This window comes from Durio zibethinus, chromosome 19 (genome assembly GCF_047325235.1).
Source record: "Durio zibethinus cultivar Kanyao isolate XHJ-2024 chromosome 19, ASM4732523v1, whole genome shotgun sequence".
In the NCBI taxonomy this organism is placed as follows: Eukaryota; Viridiplantae; Streptophyta; class Magnoliopsida; order Malvales; family Malvaceae; genus Durio; species Durio zibethinus.
The window spans coordinates 22,915,274-22,925,022 of NC_143180.1; positions in this window are offsets into that span (position 1 = coordinate 22,915,274).

Here is a 9,749-nt window from a genome sequence, read left to right on the forward strand (position 1 = left end):
GATAAAAGAAAAATGGAATGAAAAACAATAAAAGAAATGCAGATGTGTCTTCTAAGTATTTTATTAAAATGAAAATTTTGAAATATAACATAAAAGATCTCCTAATGCTCATGGAATAAGCAATTAATGATTTAAAATTTCACAACATATTACTCTTCAAAAGTTGACAAAATAACAAGTAGCTCTATAACTTTTCAATTATTTAATTCAAAATCCAAATAACATGAGTGCACAAACAGTTCTTTATATTGGCTCTTCTTTTCTTCCTTATCTACCATCTGAATGACTAGCTCAGAAAAAGCTTCCATCAATTCTGCACTTAGGCTTTAAGCAAATCTAGGTAAATATATCCTCTCGAACGAAAGGAATCATAAAGCTATAAAATGACTATTAGCTCCAATTCCAGCTCATACACCCCGAGATTAGCCATTCTATTTTTCTTCTTCTCATTCATTATTTTCATTCTGTCCCCTCTCATTGGCTTATATCTCAAGCTGAATCTATCCTTCTTATCATATAATACTGGTGGCTTTATGATTCCTTATAGGTTCTTCCTTAGTCTAGTTCTAGGTTGCCATCCTATTCCAGTGAGTTGAATAACAACCATTTTAGTAGTCGTAGACAAGTGTGGTAAATATAATTTAGATCATTTAGTAACATATGTTACATTTGCAATCTCAAAAGATCTATAAGAGCACTCAAGGGCTTTATTTACTGCTTTTACATAAAGAGTATTTATCGGTTGGGTTACCAATAAATCTTTTTCTCCTACCACACATGTAAGCTTCCTATTAATAATGAATTTGGCTTTTTGGTGCAATGAGGATGGAACGACACCTACCATAAGAATCTATGGCCTACCCAATAAGTAACTATATGAGAAAGAGATATCTATAACTTAAAATTTCACGTTGAAAGTGCAAGGGCCAATTTGTAGTGGCATTTCTATATCTCTTTGCACCTCTCTTCGAGTCCCATCAAAGGCTCAAACTACTATATGACTAGGCTTCATGTAAGATCCATCAACAAGGAGTTTTGCCAAAGTAGTCATAGACATAACATTGATTAATGAACCATTGTCAATCAAAACTTTAGCCATTATATGACTCTTGCATTTTACAATAATGTAAATAGCCTTAGTACTTTCTCACCCCTCAAGAGAAATCTCTTCATCATTGAAAGAGATATAGTTTAAAATTGTCAGATTGCCAACAGTTATTCCATGTACTCAATAGATACACTATGAGATACATATGCTGGATTGAGCATTTTTGGCAGAGCATTATAGTGCGATTTTGAGCTTAGGAATAATGATAATAGCAAAATTCTAGCTTACATTTTATTCAACTGTTCTACCATGCTATACTCGCTATATTTTATTAACTTTAAAAATTCACAAGCTTCATTCTCAAATATCAGCTTATGACATTCTTTATCTGGAACTACAATAGGATTACTCTAACTTTTCTTTTCTTTTCTCACTTTTACTTTTTTTTTTCTAACTTTCTTTAAAGCATCTAGAGTATAACATCTCTCACTACAAGTCATACCTCTTATGCCTATTATGTTTGTAGTATCCGGATTGACTACGATATCATAATTGTACTTTTATGGTACTATTTTGTCATTCTAGTATGAAAAAAGATTAAAAACTTTAATTGTCACTACTGGTCTAGAGATAGACTTTTCTAACCTCGAGGTCAGCTTCTCATCATAGTAAATAGTTATTGATTTATGCATAAACTTATTCTTTGAATCACTGGTAGACACTTCAGTTTTCATTAAATTTTTTTTTTCTTCATAAAACTCTATCTGACCCATATCCATCAACTTCTGTGCCTCTTAACAAAATTGGTCACAACTCTCGATAGAATACCTCAAAACATCTTTGTGATAGTCATATTTCTCAGTTGAATTAATTGATTTGGAGCAATTTTAAAGCTCTATTGATTTCAACATGTCAGCTTTGACTAAAGCTTCAAACATCTTAGCCATTGGAGTTTTGACTTCTTCTATCTCTCTTTTCACGTAGCTTGCTTACCTATCAATGAAAGCATTTATTGAAGGTCTAGTATAGTTTGGTAAAGGGTTCCCATTAACGTTTGGAGTCCCTCATTGGTTAAAATCAAAGTTTAACACTCCTTCATTGATTAACCCTTACACTTTACATTTCAAATAACATAGTTTTCTGTAGAATGACTTGGGTTTCCATAATGATAATCACAATGTGTATTGGGATCATACCATTTGAGAAATGAAAGTTTCAAAGGTTTAACAATAATGACGATGAGTAAATATTTCTCAACAAGTCGAGGTTATAAATTTATATATGTCATAGAGATATGGTCAAAAGTGGTTTTTTTTTGTATTTTTTGGTATTATCACACCACTACTTGGATTGGGTCTCCATTATGGTGTAGTAGGTACAAGAAAATAGTTGTATAAATAGGTAAGTGTCTAAAAAGATGATTGAAAATAAGGTGGATAAGTTGATTGTTGTGGTGGCTAGTATGGCTGATAAGGATGAGGGATGGATGTAACATTATTTATAAGAAGGTAATATGTTTGGTACACTGGTGTGGGGTATAGAGTGAAACCTCTAAACTGTTGCCCTATATAGTTCACTACTTGGACTTCATTTTTTTTTTTGAAAACTCTGCCTTAATTTGCTTGCTTGTCTCTATGGGATCGAGCTTGCCATTTTTATGACGTTTTCAATAATTTCACCTGCTATCACAATATTTGTAAAGTTTTTTATTGCATTGACTATCAGTTTCTCATAGTATAATGCTTTTAGTGTGTTCATAAACAAGATAGTTATCTCTTTCTCAATAAGGAAAAGTTGTACTTGTGTAGCTACATCTCTCCATCTTTGTACATACTCTTTAAAATTTTTTATTGCCTTCTTTTTCATGCTCTACAAAGATAGACAATCTGAAACTAAATCTATGACTGTTGATATTATGCAAAAAATGCTTTTGTGAGATCCTTTCAAGAATGAATATGAGTTTTATCTAGTTGAACATATCATTTGACTGCAGAACCTGTAAAGCTATCCTGAAATACATGCATTAGCAGCTTCTCATTATGAGCATATGCTGCCATCTTATGATAATATATGGTGACATAGGTCATTGGGCATTTTGTGCTATTATATTTTTTAAATTAAAAAACCTTAAATTTAGGTGGAATAACCACATCTGAGACCAAACAAAGCTCGACTGCATCCATGGAGCCATAAAAATCCATTCCCTCTATGGCTTTAAGTTTTTTTTTTTAATAATTTCACTTGTGCTAAGCATTGGTATCTTTTACTTTCTCAAATATCTTCATCCTTACTTTTCACTCTCCTTGGGATCATCCATGTCTAGAATCAAGATTGGTTTGGATGGTTTTTCTACCATGATGGGATTAGCAAAATTTTGAAATTGTTCTGAAGCAGGTGTGGATGTCATTCTTGGATAAGGATAGGCATATCCTTCGAGAGTAAAGATTTGAATTTTGACTCATTGAGAGGGTTGGGTTGGTCATGACTCAAACCCTGAAGGGTATGTAAGATCCACCATGTCTGGCGATTGCTCTTAAAAGCTAGAATTTCTTTCCACTACCCTTTTTTTGTCAAGATTCTTAAACATGTCCATTATCTTGCTAATATCCCCTCTTAGTTCTTCTTGAACGTTCTCCATCCTCTCAAATCGACTAGCCTATTCTTGTTCCATGATTCTTGTTTAAGTCCTAGTGTTGTATGAATGGCAACTAGGCTGAATCAAAATTTTTGATGGATAAGCTATTCTTGATCCTCTATTACCAAAATTGTTGGGAATTAGAATATTATATTTTGATGTTTTGTTCAAACAAATGTATGAATGAATGCATGAATGGAAAACGGACAAACAAAATGAACATGATGCATTAAGGAGAATTTGCCACACATCAATTAATATCAAATGATTCTTTTTACTGATCCAAGATTACATCCATAAAACCTTAAAATCTACTGCCTATAAAAAAAACTTCTTTATCTGCTAATATTGATCTTGTGCCTCATTAAGAAAGCTTAACAGATTCAGGCCATGTGTCCACTACAGGCATTTTGGTTTTTAGTGACTTTTTTTTTACCGTTTAGCAGCGTTTATTAATGTCACTATAAGGTTGCGTTATTTGGGAAAATATGCCACGCAGAGTGCCACCTATACACGCATCGTGATAAATAACAGCATTTTTAGAAAAATGCCTCAATATTAGCGACGTTTATATCTGAAACACTGCCATTTAGCGGCATTTATATTTTTTAGATGCAACTATTTTAGAGGCGTTTGAATCTAAAAATGGCTTAATATTAACAGTGTTTGTATCTTTTAGTCGTCGCTATTTCAATGGCATTTTTATGAGAAAAACGCTGTTGGATTTACAGCATTTGTAATAGAGAACGCCGCTACTTTAGAGGCGTTTGAATATGAAAATGACTCAATATTTACGGCGTTTGTATCTTTTAGGTGCCGTTAATTCAGTGACATTATTATGAGAAAAATGTCGTTGCTTTAGTGGCATTTTAAAAAAAAAAATGCTACCTACCTAGTGGCATTTGCTTGAAAGAGTGCCGCTACTTATAGTGGCATTTTATGCTACAAACACCACTAAATTATTCATTTAATGACATTGCCCAACGCAAATGCCGCCGTTATGTAAAAATGTATTTTTTTAATTTCTTATAATAAAATTTATTTTCAGTAAAGAGATTAAATTCAAAAACTGAAATTAATATTAATTGCATTCACGTTTAAATGTACGTCTAATTAATACAAAGTTTAATAATTAGTATAATAACATTCAAATATTGTAAATACATTAACCAAATAAAAAATTAAAATGTATGAAATGGATGACTACATACATTTTGCCGGGTGCCAATTGACGAAGAAAATTTTTCACCTTAGTCACTAGCGTACTCAACAACCTATTGAATAATACCATACAATTTTTAACACTTCATTGTATGCTTATTTTTTATTTAAAAATTTCAATATTTACTAAATATAATACCTGAGTTGATGGAGCACTAAGATCATTTCTTGAAAATTATTGTTGCACAAAATTCATAAGATGATTGAATCGATCATGCAACTGCTGAAATTTTGCACGCTCTAGCTCTATTCTAGCATGTTCTTCTTCAATTTTGGCACGCTTATGTCCTCTTTTTGCTTCCATTTGCTGAAAATGTTGTTGCATAGTTTGTAACTCCCCTCTCAATATTGAAATGTCTCGCGAAGACTGACTTGCTGAGAGTGTAAATTACGAAGAGTTATATCCATAGTAGCATTCAAATGGCTGTCTATGAATATCCATAGTAGCATTCAAATGGCTGTCCATGCCGTAAATTACGAAGATTAAAGTAGCATTCAAATGGCTGTCTATGAATATCCGATTTGTCATTTCTTGCATGTTGAGAGAACCTTCAAATGCTACTTTAATCTCAACAGCCATTTTCTCTTTCGCTTTCTCCTGTGAATTTGTCATATACAACAATCAAGTTTAATGATTAATTGATTATATGTTAAAAAGAGTAAATATTACTTTATGTTAAAATAGATGATACAAATTACCATAATTTCTTGTATTTCGACATTCATGTAAGATTTGTCTTTTTTTGTGTTACACGAAAAAGTTTCACACGTCCAATTGTACCGCCCATCTCATTCTCCTATACAAAAACATATGTTATTTGATAGGATACATATCAATCACAACTTATCAAACATAAAGAATAAAAGTATTTTGGGCTTTCGCACATATCGATCATAGACAACCAAATTCAATTATTTTCTCCCGGTTTAATACGAAGGATTGAAGCCATTCAATATATTGAAGGGCATCCAAAATTTATTTGTATATTTGCCTTTTATATGCAAAAATATTCTCAAACAGACATAACTGACAACTTTTTCTCCCATATCAACCATAGAAATGAAGTTCAATCAATCAAACAAGCTTAATATCAAGTATTGAAACTATCAAAATTGTTAAAATACAACAATAACAACAACTAGATAATAAAGGCATAAATATATTTAAATAGTAACTTTTCATACATATCATCTGTGTAACTAAGTTCAAAACTTTTGATAATTTTAATATCATGTATTGAAACAATTAAATCTATTTAAACAGAACAATAAATGTTAATTTCCATATTTACCTTTTAACAGTAGAAAAAGTTCATTCATTGGAATAAGTTAATTATCATAAACTTACGATTTCTTTTTGTTTTCTTCCAAAACTTTTTGATCCACTTGTGTGGCTATATTTCTGTTGCTTTCTACTACCAATCCCAATCTGTTCTCTTTCCTATCATAAAAAATAATTGCGTATATGATAGAAATACAAATATTACCAACTAAAACCATTAACACTTTCATCATTTCATTTGATCCATTATACAAAGTTATAAACTAGTACCTTTCATTTTCTTGAGAACCAAAATCTAACCAGTTGTTCATATTGCCACCTAATCACATTACGGGGTAGATTTTGCATCATCGCCTCTACAATAGTATTTCGATCGAAATACTTATTCTTCAAACTATGCTTATAATCTTTCCATTTCTTTTCCAATGACTTAAGCACAAATAAAGTTGGTATTTCAAGTACAAATCTTAACTATAATAATACAATAAGAAAAGTTTGAATAAGTAAACAAAATGTAAAAAAAAAAAGTTTGAATATATCTAATTAATTATACTAATACCTCAATAAAGTTTAACGCATTGGCCTTAACTTCTTCTGGAACACTATGCCATGTTTCATAATGAATAGGCAATTTCATTCCATTACGGGCTAGCATACCTAGAAATCTAGCCAATAGTTGAGCCTCTTCACCAATTGGTTGCCTATAAGAGTTTACAAACACTATAATAGCTTGTTAGGAGGTAATGCAAACAATTCCTTCAAAGTTGTCCGGCCTCTGGTCCTCTGTTGACCATTATTATCAACTGTAACAAATATAAAATAGATTTGTAAAATCATAATACTTTTTATCTTTATACTCGAATTCTAAAATTGGAGAATATCATACCTGCATTCAAATTTAAATCATAATCAATTGATGGGGTACTATTTAAACTTGGACCTCCCATATTGCCAGATCCAATATTAGTTGAAGGGTTAGAAGTGACGGAGTTAGATCTGATAGTACGTTCATTTACCTCCAAAGGATTCAATCTATAGCCAATATCTATAAGTGCCGCAGACGATTTTGAACTAATATCTCTGATATGTTTTTCTTTCAACCTACTTCTTTGCATTATAGCTTACCTACATCATAAAAGCAAATATAGAAAAAATTTTAGTTCAAAAGATATATAAAGACATTTTCAATTTAAGAAATAAAAACTTACGATATATAAAGAACATATTGATTTAATTAAATCAAAATATAATGTATGATTTAGAAGACAATAATTATACAATAGTGAATATGACATTATTTACATACTATTATTTACTACATTATGTCTTAAACACTCGAATTACAAATTATAGGTACACCAAATCAGTGTTCATAAATGTCTTCAGTAACATCTTCACGGACCCACTAAGCGTAGGTACTGGAGATATTCTCATCCAAGTTTTGTTCAGCAAAAAGTTAACATTCAGTTCCATGTTCATGAATAACATCATCTTTGGTATCTAACCCTATATCAAATAAATCTCTAGGTGTGTTTCGAAGAACAACAAACCAACCCAATTCTTTTAGATCTTCGAAGTAAAATGCTTGTTTGACTTGAGATGAAAATACATAAAGTTCATCGATGAGTTGTTGTCCAGTGTGAATTAATCAAGAAAAAATTCATAAGTGTAAATCCATACTAATCTTTCTTAAGACCCCTCCCACTATTTACCTCAGCCCAATCATATTGAAATAAGATAACTTTCCACTTGCCATAATAATCCAACTGAATGATGTCATTAATCACGCCATAATAGTCAACATTTCCCTCTAAAGGGTTTGTGTCCCTAGCACTAGCATAGCTAGTAGTTGATGAAGTCACAATAACTCCTGAATTTTATGTACTTTTAAATCTCTCATGGGATTTTGTGTGAAATCTAAATCCATTGATGATGAAACTTTTGTATCATTTTATAATCCGATTCGGACCGCGTGAAAGACACTTCACCTCTTCACTAACAAGCCTTCCACTCCAAACCTATAAAAGTGAAATAAATATATATATGTGTGTTATTAATGTTATTTTTACCATAACCATTCTATGTAGATTAAAAATAATGGGAAGTATGGCATTACTTACAGTTGCTCCTAACCATTCATGAAAGTTTACAGCGAACAACTTATCAACCTCTCGAGGGTTTGATTATCAATAATGTGCAAGATCTCTCAAATTATTTCTATACTCACTATAAAGCATCATGATAAAGTATTAACAATTAAAAAAAAAACACAATAAATTATTTCTTTGCTAAACAACTTAAGTGCGAAATGATTCAATTGAGTCATGATGAAAAAAAAAATATCAATGTGCTTGTGCCCAAGATTTATCATCTAACTCCACCAATTCAGCTTTGCCTATGGGTTGTCCAAAACTTTGAAAAAGATAATTATAGGCTGAGTCTGTACGTTGCATACTAACATTTCTTGAAGGTCTATTAAATCTCATTTCAACATCTTTTAAATAACGAGAACAAAATGTCATACACTCTTCTGCTAAATATCCTTCAACAATAGAACCTTTCGAATAGCGTTTGTTATGACAATAAGACTTTAACCTTCCTAAAAACCTATAGCATAAAATATTAGTCATTTGTTATTTTAAGTAGATTGGCTTGATAATCAATAAAAACGTAATCAATCTATTAACAAATAATACATTTCCATAGGATACATCCATCGATGATAAACTGGCCCACCAACCTTTGCTTCATATGAAAGGTGGATAAGTAAATGCATCATAATAGTAAAAAAATTTGGAGGAAAGATCTTCTCTAAATGACATAAAGTAATCACAGCTTGATCTTGAACTTTGTCAAGCTCTTCCATATTCATAAATTTCTGACATAGAGATTTAAATATGTTACTCAATTCAATTACCATAGAAGTCACTTGCTTTGATATTGATGAACGTAAAGCAATTGAAAGTAAGTCTTACATCAAATTGTGATAATCATGTGACTTCAATGAAGATAGTTTTCGCTCCTTCATATTCAAGCATCTTGATATATTTGACGCATAACTATCTGAAACTTTGACATTTTTCAAAACCTTGCAAAACATATCTTTTTCAGGTTTAGAAATCCCAAAACAAGCACAGATAATCGATATTTGCTATTAGGCAGCAACATAGGATAAATGTCTAGGCAAATCCCCATATCAATTAGGTTAAGCCGACTCTTTAAGTCATCCTTGGATCTTCTATTCACATTGAGAATTGTCCCGATAAAATTTTTATAAACATTCTTCTCTATGTGCATCAAATCAAGGTTATGGCATAATAAATTACATTCTCAATAAGGCAACTTAAAAAATATACTTTTTTTTTCACAACTCATAGTCATTGGGGTTATCTACTTCATCATCTTCTTCATCACTTTGAATATCAAGATCACCAACTTTTATATGACTATCACCAATTTACGTAATACGAGGCCAGACACCTTCAAAGATGTCCCTTACTCTTTTTCTTGATGGAATTATTTTTTCATATGTGAAATTAATATCTTTGAACTTTGACAAGATA